We start from the raw sequence: 17,117 nt of genomic DNA, 5'->3' as shown, positions 1-17,117 counted from the left end.
ATCTGATGCCTGGAGAATACTTAGAAATGCTGTTTGAAAAAGAGAAGGTGCTTCCAACCGTCAGTCAGAAAGGTTCTGATCTGCCAAGTAGAAGGTCTAAGAAACTGAGTGTGTGGACAAAATCACTATATACCTGCCATCAGTAGGCTCTTTCCTGAGACCCAGTGAGAAAAATCAGCAGCCGTGGCAAAAACAAACAAACAAACAAACAAACCTGCTGGTGTCCAGGGATTTGGGAATTTTAGGAGGATCGGGTGGTATTTCTGGATGTCCTCCCGGAAGGAAGAGCTATCGGCCATGTCAGCTCTACAACTTGAGGATTCTGTTGGAAATGCAAAAAGAGACGGAGAGATTTGAAACTCCCCCCAACCCCGCAAATGACATCTCTCCACTGAGATGCTCACCTTTGGAGGCACCTGCTTTTCGACATGGTCCTAACTTGTCACAGAACGGGGCCTGTCTTGTAAGTTATGAAGCCATGACTTACAGAAGGCAGGGAGCCCAGAAACTCCCAAGGGCGCAAGACGAAGGCTCTCAAAAGTCAAAAAACATGTGTACCAACTGTTGGTTATTTGGCTAAGTTATAACCAGATACCGAGGGCTGGCCCTACAACCACCTCCTCCCACTGCTGACCAGACACCTGGCCAGCAGGCAGAAGCTGGATCAAGACACATGTCTGATGGGGGAAGGAAACCAGGTGCCTTGAGCCAGGTCTGGTACACACCTCCAATATTCGCCAACACACTCAGGCCTTCGGGACACACATAAAATGTGAGCCCATTAGAAACCGGAGGTTTGCAAAGAGAAATAACTTGCCCTGGACCATTCAGTGGCCGTAGAGCAAGACCAGGTCTCTCACCGCATTCTGCCCAAGAAGGGCCGTGACTGCTGAATATGGTGCTCGGCTGTGAGATGAAAGGGGTGCACAGACCCACCCCGGCTGCGGGGCACGCACACCTGTCAGAGAACGTGCCAGCTGGACACTCGGCACCAACGCTATGTGCACCCATGTTCCTGCAACTCCCAGAGGCCCAAGTCCAGCCCCACATGCCAAATGACACCCATGTCAGGGCTGGGTGTTGGTGTAGGTCCAGCATCTGCTGACGCCACACTCAGTGTGGACAGGGGAGAGGAAAGCTGGCTGCTTCTACAGCCCCCCTAAGGAACAACGCCCGTTTTAAATTCACACCGAGGCTCTGCGTGGGTAAGCAGCATCCCTGACCAGAACTTCCCCTTGGCAGGTCAGCCACCTGGGCTCCACCCAAAGCCATGCCCAGGCCCCCTCTCGCCACTGCCCCCTACCGGCCAGGCAGTGGAATAACCTGGTTCTGGAGAAAAAGACTGGCAAATCCCAGTTTCTTTTATCTTCCGCTCCTACTCTCGCCCAGCTGGCCTGCCTCCAGAGTCCAACCGTTCGGAAAACGCCCTGGTAGGAGAAATGTGCGTCTGGGCCCTGCCTGGAGCTGGCTCCCCATGACCCGCCTTCCGTGGCACCTTCTCTTGCTGAGAAGGCCTCAGCGGGTCCTCTCTGGCTCACGCGTTCCTCTCTTCCAGCTCATCCTGCCTGCAGGAGCTGGGAGGCCTCTCCTGCGTGCGGACATGAACCCTCTGTCCTGAATCTGCAGAACCACCTCTGTCAGGGATTTGGGGCTTGTTTTCTTAATTAACTGAAAATGCTAACACGGGAGCCCGGACGCTGGCAGGAGCCTGGCCTTCAGCGGCTGCTGGAGAAAATTCTTGCTTTGAAATCTGGATCCCTCACATCTCCCCTCATGCCCCGCACAGGATGTCAAAACAAACTGGGCCACCCGATCGTGGGGCACAGGGAACGAGCAGGATCGGATTTCAGGGCCAGTGACGGATTTAGCTACAGGCGGCTTCAGTGTCCAACTCATGAGGAGATCTTGATTTCCCAAAATGGCTCAGCTAAACCCCAAAAAAGCCACCTGCTGCGGCAGAGGCTCTCTAGGGGAAGAAAGAAGAGGTCACGGGGTTTATGCCAGTGCTGTGTCCTGAGTGCTTGCCGCCTGCCTGGCCGGCACGGAGCTGGGACTGGTGAAGATAGCCAAGTCCTACTGATTCCTGCCCTTGAAGAGATAAGGCAGGAACAAATTGCTAAAGTGTAGCACAGGGAGGGTCTCTAGCAGGGCAAGTACAAAGTGACAGGGTCACAGAAAAGAAGGGCAACTCCCCATATTGTAAAGGGCTGGGGGTGGAAGGTCATGGCCGGACACAAGGAGAAGCACCTGATCCGCACAAGGAGTCAAAGTCTAAGGATCATATAGGATGCATGAAGGGGGGAGGTGGAGGGAGGCGGAGGGGACCCACGGGGAAAGGCTGGGAGGCATAAAGAGAGAGCATGTTGAGGAAGGGCAGGCAGGGCAGGATGGCTAGAGAATGGGGCTTCTGGGGGCACCAGAAGGACTCTGCAGAAGATGCCCCTGGAGATGAAGAAAAGGGCAGGCCCATCATGTCAGGGGGAACATGGCAGGACATGGGGAACCAGCAAATGTTTTTCAGCAGGAACGAACTCCATCTGGGGCAGGGGTGGCCTAATCTAGCCCACTGCCCGTTTTTGTAACTATGGTTTCTTTGGCACACCCACACATTTACATATTGTCCAAGGCTGCTTTGGCACTTAAGCGATTGCAACAGAGACCGTGTGGCCCCCAAAGCCAAAATATTTGCTCTCGGCACCTTCACAGAAAATGTTTGATGACTCCTAATGCAGACGAATGACAGGGCAGAGAGTTCCAGAGAAAGGAAGACGGATGGCCGCTCAGGGTCCAAGAGAGTGAAGATACACAGTGGCGTCACTCATCCAAAGTAGGTGTGACTACAGGCTTCCTCACAGCAAGACCCCAAACCTCAGCAGCAGGAGGAAGAGGAAATGGAAGAAGAAGAGGTCTGGTCCCTGGGTCTCTTGTCCCCAGCTACCTGCATTGGTGGGACGTATGATCCTCAGAGTGTGCTCGTCACCCAGCCCCGTCCAGGAACCAAGGCACCAGGCCAGCAGCGTGTGCCTGTGGGCTGTCGGGGTAGCAAGCCCTGAGTCACAGGGACCCTGCTTCAGCTTTCTCACCTAACAGCTGGACCCTGGGAAAGGTCTGAAATTCTGGAAAGACCAGAGAACACCCCTCTGTGAGAGGAAATCACACGGTGGTCCCAGGAGGCGCCACACTCACCTTTCTCAGCCTTAGCGCTTGTCCCATCTGCAGAGGCTGACAGAGGAGTATCCTTGAGCTTCGGGTCAGAGACACTGTGTTGGAAGTGGGGGTCCCAGCTCCTAATTCAGGGTCTTTCCTCTTTCCTGACTTGCACATCCTGAGTCTCTGCACTGGGCCCTCAATGATCCTGTACCTCGGGGGGCTGGAAGATCAGCACCCCTACTCTGCTCTGCCTGTGGTGGAGTCTGGCTCACTCTGCCCAGAAGAGAGGGGGATGGCTGAACCATCTCCTCCTGGGTCACCCTCCCCGCACCTCTTCCTTTTCACTCTAGATCAATGTAGCCTTTCTTCATCTTTGGTACTTTGGGCCTTCCAAGCTCACCACGCAGAGCCCAGCTTCAGAAACAAAGCATTAAAAGTTAAACACTATCATTTGAGGAAACCGCTTCGTGCCAACTTGCACAGAAACATAAACTCAGGACTAAACTCTCAGGCCAGTCGTAGGTTATGGGATAGCCATTCAGACAATTCAGAATGAATGCATTCAGCTTTTAGGTTATCATTCAAATGGAAACAGAAGGGAACCATTCTTAAGAACAAGAAGTTTCTCAAATAGTGTTCTCAACACTCTCCCGTCAAGGGTCTCTGGGCCCATCTGAAAGACTCTACAGGGGTTGAGGACCCAGGTTGTGCAGTGATGTTGGCCGGCACCTTTCCCAGTCCTATGTCCCACCAGAAGAATTGGCAAATAGGAGGCAATTAGCTCAACTTGGTTGAGCAAAACACATGAATGAATGAATGAATGAATGAATGAATGAAGTGAATGAATGAATTAAATCGAATCAAGATGTTCAAGTCCTGGTTCCACAGTTTACAGCCCTGTGTCCTCAGGCAAGGTCCTGCACCTCGCTGAGCCTCGGTTTCCTCATTTGTAAAAATCTCCCAAATTACAGGCATACCTCAGAGTATTGCAGGTTGGGTACCAGACCACTGCAGCAAAGCAAATACCACAATACAGCGAGTCAAATGAGTTTCTTGGTTTCCCAGCGCCTATGAAAGCTATGTTTACACTACACTGTAGTCCATTAAATGTACCATAGCATTATGTCTAAAAAAACAATGTACACACCTTAATTAAAAAATATTTTATTGCTAAAAACTGCCACCCATCATCTGAGCTTTCAGGGAATCATAATAACCGCCTGCAGATCACCATGACAAACATAATCATAAAAGTCTGAAGCATTGTTGACAATTAAATGTGAAATTTTTTCAAACGTGACACAGAGACACGAAGCGAACAAATGCTGCTGGGAAAATGGCACCGATAGATCTGCTCTGCGCAGGATTGCCACGAACCTTCCATTTGTTAAAAAAGAAAAATGCAATTATCTGCAAGGGGCAATAAAATGCGGTATGCCTATGTTCACGACTCAAAATATTACAGCAAGAACTACACAAGATGGTCCCCATAAAGCCCTTGGCACAGTGATTGGCACATTCAAGATACAGAATATATGGCAACAGTTTTTGTTGCTTTTCAAAAGCGGCTTTAATCCCATATTTAAAACATCTTTCCCGATCCTCACAGGCTCCCAATTCCGTCATTCCATTTTTGTATCAATAACCCCCCAGTTAGAGCCTGGCACAAGCCGGGGAGCAGGAAGGAGCCGTTGGAGCAGACTTCAGCAGAGAGCTTCTGGCATCCAGAACTCACTCATGGCCCCGGGGAAGTGTGGGGACTGAGGCTGCTACTATATCCTGCCTCTTCCCTGGGAGGCCACCCTTGGGCACAGACTCCAGTTTGCCAAACTGCAGCTGATATTCAAGGCCAGGGAGCTCACCTGTGCCCATGCCGAGGCAGGGGCGTCATTTGCTCTGCAGAGGTGGGGTGCCAGTTCAGACCCATTCTGCCCACTGCACAGACCTCTCCTCACATTCCTTCTTGCACTAAGCCCGGGGCCGCGTGAGTCTCCCCCCAGGGTGGCGTTCCCAGGCTCCAGAAGAACAGGCCTCCATTCTTCCCTGCCCTTGGCAGACCTGCCTCCTCCCACTACGGCACTGCCTGCTGCTGCTCACAACAGCTGCCCCAGTCCAAGGGGCCAACACAGACCTCTTTGGGGCCTGGAGAACAAGCCCAGGGCCTGGTGTGTCCCCTCAGCCCAGGAGGAAGAGGAATTGGCCTGAGTCTCCTGCTGAGATAGAATCCCAGGGTAGGTCACTCCATTCACCCTCAGGCTGCAAGTACCGTTTGGCCTCAGGCATCTTTGCATACAGCCTTGGCTGGCCATGCTTTGTTTTCCCCAAATGAGAGAGAAGTCTGACATCAGCCCCTTCCTGATCTTCACTACCCCAACCCACCCCTCTCCGGACCAGGCTCCAGATACTTCTAGATGTCAACCCTCAGTTCCTCACCTCAAGGGTGACAAACAGTGGGAGGAGAGGCTGGAGGCCATCCCCCACCCAAGACTCACTACCCACCGGGAATCCCAGCCCCACTTCTGCCTCCTCCTTCCCACATTTGCCCATCAGATTCCATCCGGCAACAATCACCAAACTCAACCCCAAATCAGCAGTCCGCAAAGACGAGGAGGATGAAACGTGGGTTTCTTTCACTTACCAAGTTTATCCAGCTATTTTTCCAACTTTCTTTTTAGGGATCCTGAGCTCAGCCCTTAAGAATGATTCTTGTATGTCCCAGAGCCAGGGCTGGGGGGTGGGAGGCAGGGGCCACAATGGGGGGCTGATGACAGAGAGTCCTTTCTCCGGCATGGATTCCTGGGGGATATGCACTTGATTCAAAGCAGTCTCCCTCCTCCAGAGGGTCCAGCACTCAAATCCAACCCAGGAGGGTCCCAGCTGCAGCCCAGCAAGGCACCCAGCAGGGGAGGCAGGGCCCCATAGTTTGTGGCTGCCTTTCTTAAAGGGACAGCCTGCCCCTGAGAGCCTGTAGGGAAAAGCTAGACAGGAAGGAGTGAGCAAGAACCAGCCAGCTTTCTCCAGGGAAAAGCTGTGAACAAGCACCAGGATCCTGGCTTGGTGCTTGCATAATCCTGACGACTTGACAGGCTTGTCCCCTCTCCTGATGTGTGGGACACCGAGGCAGAAAGACCCTTCTCCAGGGTAAGGCTTCCCCCAAAAAGGTCCTCCCTCAGGGCTGAACTCACCCACAAACAGTGTAATAACCAATAACAAATAATAGTCACTATGTGCAAGGCATTTGCCTAAGTGCTTTGCCCAAAGGAACTCTGGTCCCCAAACTTTAGGATGTAGGTATTGTTACCGGTCCCATTTACATCTACATACCGTTCCCATTTACATTCCTCCCATTTCCCGGAGGAAACCGGGACCTAGAGAGACTAAGTCACTGAGGTCTCACAGGTAATGAATGGAAACATCAGGCTTTGAACTTAAGTGGTTCTACCAGCACTCAATCACCAAGCTTTCTCTAGAAGGAACTATGGGAGCACCACTACAACAATCAATTGCAGGTGGAGCACCTGCCAGAGTCAGGTTCATGCCACAGAAAAGGCATCATGAAAGACAAGGTGTCTGCCTTCTAAATGCTCCCTGGAAGGAATTACCCAAACAGTAACCTCAAATTTGTCTGGAGGGTGGTATCACTGTGCTTGTTCTTGCCTTTATGGGTTTCTTTATTTTCCACACTTTCTGAAAGCAGCTATTCCGTTTATAAACAGAAAACAAAGATTCCACCTCCTACCTCCTGCTCAAATATTTCAAATGACCAAGACTCTATAGAGCAGGATGACTTAAGTATTCTACATGGATTCTAGAAGAAAGGAGAACAGCAAAATTAACAGGATCGTGCAGCAATGCCGTGAGTAAATCGAACTTCAGTATTGCCCATTACAAATCTATAGGCTGGTTTTTGATATAATTAAAGCAATAGCTTTTTCTTTCAGCCAAAACTAAAAATAAAAAGTGGGTTTTTTTTTTCTTCAAACCTGGTAATTTACAAAACTCAGTTAAGAACCAACACCTCACATGTTATTCCAGACCTTTCCTCATTTGATCACCAACCCCCCCACCCCTCTTCAGCTCCCCCTCACTTTGTCCCACCCACCCCACCCAGCAGCCAGGCCAGAATTCTAGGGCTTTCCCAAAGCCTATCCAGTACTCTGAGACTTGCTCATGCAATGCCTTCTGATTAGCACTTCCTTTTCATTTTCCCATAAAGTCCTTGACACCCTTCAAGACCCAGCTCACTTGTCACCGCTCCTATGGAGCCTTCCACCCCCACAAGCAGAACTGACTGCATCTTTCTCTGAGCTCTCACAAGCTTTGCTCCTGCGGAACATGCTATTAGAGCTGGCACCACGCTGTATTCAACTAAGTTAGTGTCTTTGTTCACTTTTCTTTCCCTAGAACCTAGCTCTAAAATATCTGTGGAACAAGGCAGTACATGATAATAATAATAATTTTGTTTGAAGGGCATGTACAGTTTCCCAGGTACTTCCTCCAACATATTTCATTTGGCTTCAAAACAATTGGTTGGGATGGATATCAGAAGTGTCAAATGTGGTCACTGAAGGAAGCGTGCAGTGCTTGAGGTCCTTGACACTCTGCCTTTTGGAGGTTAGGTTTGCCCGGATGGCCTTGAGGGGCTGGCCTGGCCCCTCAGCCTCACTTTCAGCTCAGCCAGACTGTATCCATCTCCTGGCCCTGCCCTCTGTAAGCTCACCAGTACTCCATCCCAACATCTCCTTGTCCTAGGCTCCCCCACCAGCCAGGCAGGGGGACACCAGAGGGCCATGGGCCTGGAGATGATGCTTCCCAGCTGGTGTGTACCATGCATTCTCTCCAGGTGAGTGAATGCAGAATGGCCAGGGCACTAATGAGGCCATAGCTTCAAGTGAGAACCAAGAATGATCTTGACAGTTTTATGGAACAAAACTCTGTCATGCAGCCCTCCTGTACCCAGCCAGGTAGCCAGTCCACCAACTGGGATCCCTGGGAGAGGGTGTGCACAGAATGTTAGAGCCAGAAGGAAACTTAAGAGATCCCCCTGTCCAACCCCCTTCCAGACAGCCAGGAAAATCGGGCACAGACTGGGGAGGGACTTGTCAGAGGCACAGAGAGAGATGGTGGCAAAGTGAGGGCTGACATCTGAGCCCTTTCTGATCCAACCAAGGAAAACACAACGTCGTACTAAAAGGAAGCCACAGAGGCCAAATTATTTTGCAGGATGTTCTTCAAGCGCACACCACACAAATGATTCTTGGATGCAACGGCACACACAGAAAACACTTAATAAAGAAAACACAGAGGAAAGTGTTCAGTAACCACCTTAAAATTTAGTACCTCTGGACACCAGGCCATGTTTTAACCCACCCATCTCCATAACCTCCCTTATGAGCAACGGGGGCATCTGGGTCTAAGTCTAAAACTATTTCTGCATTGACTTAGCAGAATGCATTGAAGTAGGGATACCACGAATGATGCTTTATTTCATCCGCAGGTAACACTGTTTACAGTTGTGACAGCTATTGGTACTTAGTCAAATACCACTGGTCCCCACCCCTCACTCCAGGCACAAAACAGATTGTACTTCCTGGCCACTTGTACTTGAGTGGAGCCACAGGTCTAATTCTGGCCCATGAGCTACAAGTAGAAGCTGAGTATCATGATGGTTAATTTTATGTGTCAATTTGGTTAGACCATAGTATCAGATATTTGGTTAAACTTGATTTCACTGTGAGGGTATTTTTTAGATGAGATAAACATTTAAATTAGTAGACTTGGGGTAAAGCAGATTACCCACCATAACGTGGGTGGGATGCATCTAATCATTTGAAAGCCTTAAAGAAAAGACTGGCATCCCCAAGGAAGAGGAAATTCTGCCTCCAGACAGACTTTGAACTTGAGCGGCAACATCTACTCTTCCCTGGGTCTCCAGCCTGCAGGGCTGCCCTGCAGATTTTGGATTTGCCAGTCCCACAACCAAATGAGCTAATTCCTTAAAACAAATCTAGATAGACAGACAGATAAAGTAGATAGAATAGACAGGTAGATAGGTAAGTAGATAGAACAGATAAGTAGATAGATAAGTAGACAGATGGATAGACAGATGGTAAGTAGAAAGATAGATGATAAGTAGATAGGTGGATAGATAGGTAAATAGGTTAGATTGGATGGATGGATGGATGGATGGATGGATAGATAGATAGATAGATAGATAGATAGATAGATAGATAGACAGACAAAGTAGATAGGTAAGTAGATAGATGGATAGATAAATAAGTAGCTGGTGGGTAGGTAGGTTGGTGGATAGATAGATAAGTAGGTAGGTAGGTAGACAGGCAGGCAGATAGATAAGTAGAAAGATAGAGGATGGATAAGTAGGTAGGTAGGTAGATAATTAGACAGATGATGGATAGATCAATAATACATACATACATACATATATCCTGTTGGTTCTGTCTCGGGAGAACCCTAATAGAAGTGTAATTAGTGGTCTAGAACATTGAATTGGCAGGACACAACCCCCTTTCTGGTTGGCACTGCGATCAACAACATTTAATGAGGTGCCTGTTCTGCCAGCCTGGGTTCCTGAGTGACTATAATGAGTAGAGGTCTGCACTAACTCACAACAAGCAGTAGCATGAGTAAGAAATAAACCTCTCTTGTTTTAAGTCACTGAAACTTGGGAACTATGTGTTACCACAGCATAATTTAACTTATACTGACTGAAGTACTGGCTGTTTGCCTTAGATCTGAGGTTCTGGTGTGTGAGGAAAGAAATCTGAAAAAGTAATGGAACCATAAAAGGATTTTGATCCTGGCTGGCCACTGAGTCCCAGAACACATGACTCCTCCCCTGCTTCCTTTAGTCTATCTTGGGATCCTGGGACGTCTTACCACACAATCCAAACACAGTTGTATAAACGCATCAAAGGTACAATCTCACTGGTGAAAGAAACTTCCCTAGAAAATGTTCAGAGTTCCGCTGAGGAATCTGACCCTGGGCCTGGAATGGGAAATTCTCCAAGGAACAAAAGTTTCCACTACGGCAACAAGAATGTTAAACACGATTTAAAAAAAAAAAAAAAAATCTTTTCTCAGTAAGAAAAATGAGACCATGAGTATTTATAAGCCAAAACCCAAAGGCCATCCCCTGGTTCCTGTGAGGTTTCCTGCTGTACGGGGCGAGTCAAGTGCATTAGAGAAGGTATTAGAAGGGAGCGGGATGTCCTTGGCTCAGTGCAGGTGGGTTAAGTGTGGAACCTTTGAGGAAATGCCATTATAGAGTGCTGGTGATTCTCCTTAGGAATCAAGGGTGACCTAGAGGCTCCTGGGACCCTGCATCTTTCTTCTCAATGAATAAACCCAGTTTCCTAACCTTAAATACACTACAGAGATAAATTCTAGGACACAATAAGATATAACAAACTTAAACTAGTATAGGAAGAATTTAACTTATTCCAGTGGCTCTCCACTGGGACAGTTTACAGGGACATTTGGCAACGCCTGGAGAGCTTTTTGGTTGTCACAACCAGGCAATACTACTGGCATCAAATGGGTGGAGACCAGGTGTGCTACTCAAAATCCTATAATGCCCAGGACAGCCCCCCACCCCCAACAAAGAATTATTCAGGCTAATACGAAGGTTGACAAACCCTGGCCCAGACTAAGTCCCTAGTTATTAGGGTGTGAAGGTTTTGAACAAAGAGAGAAAGAAATGCTCCAGAGTGAAATACTCCAATGTGGGGAAAAGACGATATACATATACATATTCATATCCATATCTACATTCATACACATATATAAACCAAAATTGACTGTACCACAGAAGCAACCTGAAAGGTAGCACAGTGCACATTGGTAGGGAAGTAACTTCCACGCTATCTCTCCCCTCCTCTGCTACTCTCCTGGAGTAGCAGCTCCATTATTTAGAAGTTGTCCTGAGATCTGCAAAGTGAGATAAGAAGCAAAGATTAGGGGTGAGGCTGGAGAATAAAGACAGCTGAACTAGTCAGCATCACAGACAGGGTGAGTTGCTGTGAGCACCAAGAGGGAAGAGAGAAGGAAGGTCAAACAGCAGGACTTCTGGCCAAGCAATCAACCTCTTTCAGAACAAAGGCTGTCCAATCTTCAATTTCAGATTGTTTGTGTTGTGATGTGAATGCTGTTGGTCTAGTTAACATCTGCTTCAGGCCTACTATGTGCCAGGCAGTGTTGGGAGTACATGACATGCAGTCTCACCAGATGCCCACAGCTGCCCTATGGGGGACACTGCTGTTACCCCACATTAGGGGTAAGAAGTCTGAGGCGCAGGGAATTTAAGCCACTCACTCAGAGATGCACCACAAAACAGCAGTAGAGACGGAACTCAGAAGCAAGTGGTCTGGCTCCAGATTCCGTGCTCTTCACTTCTGGGGTGCTCTGCTTATGACCCGCAGTAGCTAATAATCGTAACTAATTAGATGGGAATAGGGACTCCGAACTGGAGGTGACAGGAAATGTATGAGCCTCGACCTCTCACTTTGGAATCTCTAGACCAGCGGTTCTCAGACTTGAGTGTGGCCAGGATCATCTGGCAATCTTGATAAAACACCAACAGCTGTGCTACACCTCCCAGAGTTTGATTTAGCGGGTCTGGGCCGGGCCCAAGGATTTGCATTCCTAACAAGTTCCAGGTGATGCTGATTCTGCTGGCCCAAGGACCCCTCCTTGAGAACCTCTGTTCCCTTGGAAGGATATGGGGCTTCCTCCACTTGCGGAGGCTGGATTTGGCTAATTGAGGCTGCATCTCAAAGACAACGCGGCGCTGGTCACAATATAGCTGTGAATTGGAGAAGGCTAATACTGAAGAGAATGGCGGGAAGGGAAGAGTGAGTGTCAAGTAGATTTCAACCTGTAAGACTTCCTGGAGGAAGAGCCAAGAGGAGAGAAGAAGGAACAGTAGGATTATTGATTTGATAAGCACTCCAGAAAGCAGGGCTCAAGCATGTGAAGTCCCTCCCTAGGGGAAACTCGATCAATTTCAATTACCTGTGTCACCCGTAACTGCTGGGAGGGTGCCCCCTTTGTTGTTTGGTGAGTCCATCCATTAAGTCTGAGCAGCAAATTGTAACCAGCAGACACGCTCTTTCATGGAATGGGAAGCCGTGCAGAACAGGGGTTAGAAGAAAGATGAACAAGTTCAAATTCTAGCTGTAAGGCTGTGTGGTATGGACACTCCTTAAGGTTCTTAACCATTCTAAGCCTTAGTTTCCAAATCTGTAAAACAGAGCAACTAATAACCTAAAATTCAGAGTCGCAAACACCGATTGTATGTAACATGCTTGTTACAGTGTTTGCTCTACACCAAACCTCAATTAGAGCTCTATCAGTGGCCAGGGAATCCAGCCACAGTCAAAGGTAGACGTGCTCTGGGCTGCTCATTGCTCCTGCAGGAGCTGGGAGGTTGAACTTCAGAGCCCCCTCACCGTCCATTGTTTAAAAGATCTCCCATCCCTTGGGGCACCTGGGTGGCTCAGTTGGTTAAGCGTCCGACTTCGGCTCAGGTCATGATCTCGTGGTCCGTGAGTTCGAGCCCCGCGTCAGGCTCTGTGCTGACAGCTCAGAGCCTGGAGCCTGTTTCAGATTCTGTGTCTCTCTCTCTCTCTCTCTCTCTCTCTGACCCTCCCCCGTTCATGCTCTGTCTCTCTGTGTCTCAAAAATAAATAAACGTTAAAAAAATTTTTTTTTAAATAATAAAATAAATAAATAAAAAGATCTCCCATCCCAGTGAGCACCATCTGGTGTTTCAGGGCCCTTCCCCGTCTTCTGAGCTTGCTATCAAACCGTGTCTAACGCCTCACTCAACACTTCTTTCATTTACAAAGTTGGTAACACTAAGGAAAGGGGACAAAATAAAAATACCAAACTGCCTAACGTCCGCACACACGATATGGACTCAACTTTGCTTTGAAGCTGTACGCAGAGAGGAAAGACTGACACGTGAATTACCAAAATGCTAACTCAACTAGAAGGCAAGTTCCCCAAGTGTGGTTTGTGACAAGGTGGGAAACTGGGGGACAAGGGTGGAGGGGCAGACATTTCCAGGAGGTTTTCGGCCTTCTAGTGATGGATTTAGAGGCTAATTTTATTTTTGTTTTCCTGCTTTACGTATTTTCTGCATTTTCTGTAATGAACCTGCATTGCTTTTATAATCAAGGAGGGAAAGGTGCTTTGTTTTTAACCTTCATATCCTTCCAAAATTTTTCTTAATTATAACTCACTCCACAGCTATTCTGTCCCCTCTGCTCACATGCTGCCTCTTGGCTCTCATCTTCTATTTCTAGCCTGTCAATTTGCACTTGAGAGGGTTCTTGCTCAATATTCTTGACCAGATTTCCTACGCAGTGGCCCAAGAACCTCTGGTCAATGGAGCTTTCCCAAAGTGGAAGGAGATGTTTCCTCCCGTGGAAGAGTAGTGGGCTTACTGCCTGCCATTCCCTGTCCTGGGATCCACTCCCAGCCCCAACAAGCTCACTAGAAGGTTCTTCATGAAGCAAGTGGTTTATCCCATGAGGAACAACACAGGAAGAAACCTGCAGGTGAGGAGAACTGGATATACACGTGCACGCACACACACTTGTGTGCACACACACATTCACATTCTCACACACCCCCATCTGCCTCTGCGTTCCTTCTGTATCTGGAGGAAAATGTCATCCGGTTAGTGCCCTCAGATGAACCAGGAAGGCAAGTCCCTCAGTTGTGGCTTGTGGGGGGCGGAGGTAGGGAGCTGGGAGGGGGGTGTCACAGCCAATCAGCTTCCATCTGGCTCTGAAACCCAAACTTACTTCCCCGGACTGGACTAGGATCCCATTTATCAATGTGAGGAGTCTTGCTCTCTCTTGGTGACACACACTTTCCCCAAGAATGCCGGACTTCTCAATGAGGAATTCTTGTATATTTGGGATTCTTGGAATCCGGACAAAGACTAATGAATTGCTGGCTCTACCCTAGGTTTGGAAACCCTCTAGAACTCACAGGCATGGGGGGAAGGAGTGAGGCAGGGAAAGAGGGTGTGGGTGTGTCTGCAGCTGAGAGGAGGACGCGGGACTGAGATATAGGACCACAGTATCCACGTTGCAGCCACTCCCGAAGCTACCCACTGACACCCAAATCAGAAGTCACCTTCTATTCTGTGACTAGAAGGCTGACACAGACAAGCTGGCCGTGCGGGACACAGAACAGTATTTCTATAACACAATGAGCTATACCACAATGGAAGTCAGGTAGTTGGTTGCTCAGTTCATCACAGAGGGGGGTGGTTGCGACCTATCGGGATGCAGTACAGACAGCCTGGGTCTTAGGTTCAGGCACACCTTATTTGGAATACCCTCTGTGCTTCTGACTAGCTATGTGACTTCAGGCAAGGCACCTAAACTCCCAGAAACTTGGTTTTTCTCTTCCGTAAAATGTGGTAACAGCCACTTTGCAGGTCTACCGTGAGACAGGGTTGTGCTGAAGTGTGCAAGTGCTGAACCCAGTGCCTGGCCCATACAGTGGGCCTTCAGTAAATGGTAGGTATCATTTTATGAGTTTAAAGAGTAGATGTTCATAAAGCTCTTTGTGTAGTGGGCTGGCTGCCCTGGGGATGGCCAGGCAGTGAGAAGGCATAGCTCCCTGGAATAATGGCAGCTAAACTTAAGTTCCTTCCTTCACACGCTCCTCAGGAGTCTTCATGTGTTGTGGCAGGTTTGGGCCATGCCACCCTACTCCACACCCTAGCTGTGTGAATGTGTGTGTTCTAGATCACCAGAATGAAATGGTAGAGGGTCCACAGGAGGCCTGGGACCCTTGTCTCCTCAACTTGAAGCGGTCAGGAAGCACGCTGGCCCCTCAGTAAAGACTGGGCAAACCACCCCAACTTTGCTGTCTAGAGAACTCCATGAGTTCTTAAGGCGTCCTGAAGAACACAGTGGCCCGGGTTCCTGCCCCCCTACCCTCACCTCCCCACACACCCCCTGCCAAGAGCTCCAGTAACCTGGGCAAACAGACCAGGCCCCCAGGGTGTTCTCGGTCTAACTGAGAAGGCAAAACACAGACATAAAAGACTTAAGAATACAGAAAAACAAGGGGGAAAGAAAATAATTTTCTTTCAAAGGAACTCATATATGCAGAGGGATCATGAGGTGATCTAAGGAATCCACATTCCACAGGGTTAATCTGGGGAGACTTTCTAGAGAGAGTGGTGATGGGTAGGGCTGCCATTTAGTGTCCCCACGAGTTCTCCCCAAAAGAACCCCCCTCAGACCCTGTGGCCTGACTGACTGGAGAACAGGCATTTTTGCCTGAAACAGTAAATTTACATAACCTCACCATCAGAGCGATGCTCAGTGCGGCTCTGGTTACAACAACAAGGGTTTAAGAACTGGAGAGTCTGCAATGGCAAAGGCAGAGGGGGAAAACAAAACAAAATCCACATGAGGTTTTAATTTTCTTTAGCCACGTGAGAATGGCCCGTAGATCCAGCTATAAATACCCGGCTGCCATTGCCACAAGATGGAAAATCACACACACACACACACACACACACACACACACACACACAGACAAGTCCCTTCCAACAGTTCATGGGCTCAAGAACACAAATCAATGTTTCTAAGACGATCTGTCTTGGGAAGATGTAGTATTAGACTCCCCCTTGCTAAGTGTCGTGCACTGAGGCCTCCCCAAATATAGCCGACAGGGCTTGGAAGGAAGTTATCCAACAGCCAACACCAGAGTAGAACACGGAGCTGTCCCCACAACCCCAAGACCAAGTCAAAGCCACAAACAGGACTGAGGGAAAGGGTGTTAGGTAGAATTGCTTAGAAGGAAGTAAAGAGCACCCTGCTTGACCCAGGACACCTTGCGTAGGGTTTCCTAAAAGCAGGGCCTGAGACAGGCTTGTAATGTATGTCATATACTGAAGCTGTGATCTTAGGAGAAACCAGGAATGGAAGGAGGAAAAGAGAAGAGGGCAGAGGAATGACCTGGCACGAATGTGGTTTTTGGAGAGATCTAGCTTCATCTCTGTCCTATGGGGAGCTCTGCAGGGGAACCCCACTGCCACATTGCCCCCCCCCAACTGGGGGCGAGGGCATGGGGTTTTTGTACCTTTCTCCCTGGTAGTCATTGGCCACAGAATTCGGGGGAAGCGCAGGGCAAGCAGGGTGTAACTCCTCGTGTAGGAACCACTGCACAAAGGGGTTCAGTAAGTCAAGGGCAACTCACATAGGTGCAAGCCATTAGCTGAGCTCCCAGAGCAGCTGGGGGACCTGTGAAGGACACCAACAGCATCTTCTATATAGGGTCTGTGAGCCCAAGGGCCTTGCTGCTTAGAAGTCATATTTTCTATTGATTGCAAAGGTTGATTTGGTTGGCTGGTTTTATTTTCTTTTGCTTGGGATGCTTTTAAGAATCATCCTGCGGAAGAGAGAGCAAAGGTGTGACCAATGCAGCACACAATGTGAACTTCCCACCTAATACCTCTTCTCGCCTTCTCCCATACTAGTAGGTCCCTGCTTTTTTTTTGAGGCAGCAGCATTCCCAATTAAAAATTGTTCAGCTCCCCCCCAGACTCCATTGCAGCTTGAGGTCACTACTTCACAGAGTTTTGGCCAGTTTCTGGAGGGAGCTTTCAGAAAAGCTTGTTAAAGAGAGCTTGGCATTCGCTCGCATGCACTTTTTGTACCTTGTCTTTCTCTTTCTTCCTGCCTGGAATGCAGATGTGAAGCTAGAAGCAAGGCAGCCATCTCGTAACCATGAGGCAACGAGCACAAAGACAAAAGTCTCATTCGAAAGAAGGCTGATGTAGAGAGATAGAGGGAGCCTGGGTCTGTGATGACACTGTGGTGTCACTCTGCCAACTCTGGACTATGCTGGACTCGTATAAAAAAAATAAGAACCCTACTTGATGGAGTCACTTAAGTCAGCTTTCTATCCCATGT

The 17,117-nt window shown here is 48.7% G+C and overlaps 1 protein-coding gene across 7 annotated transcripts in view; it reads right to left on the bottom strand.

The window, feature by feature from the left end:
* DAAM2 (dishevelled associated activator of morphogenesis 2) overlaps positions 1 to 17,117 on the bottom strand; it is a 120,198-nt gene that overhangs the window by 82,915 nt on the left and 20,166 nt on the right. For 2 of the 7 annotated variants that reach the window (XM_047858424.1, XM_047858431.1), the window contains exon 2: positions 215 to 322. The exons of 3 other annotated variants lie outside the window; for them this stretch is intronic. The gene's annotated coding sequence lies outside the window, so the exon portion shown is untranslated. Of the gene's footprint in view, positions 1 to 214; positions 323 to 5,788; positions 5,806 to 16,401; positions 16,545 to 17,117 lie in introns of those variants that run through there. 2 more of the 7 variants (XM_047858429.1, XM_047858430.1) reach the window with 2 other exon arrangements.

This window comes from Prionailurus viverrinus, chromosome B2 (assembly GCF_022837055.1).
Source record: "Prionailurus viverrinus isolate Anna chromosome B2, UM_Priviv_1.0, whole genome shotgun sequence".
NCBI lineage: Eukaryota > Metazoa > Chordata > Mammalia > Carnivora > Felidae > Prionailurus > Prionailurus viverrinus.
Note: the sequence above shows the minus strand (reverse complement) of the source record. Positions and strands in the feature narration are given on the sequence as shown.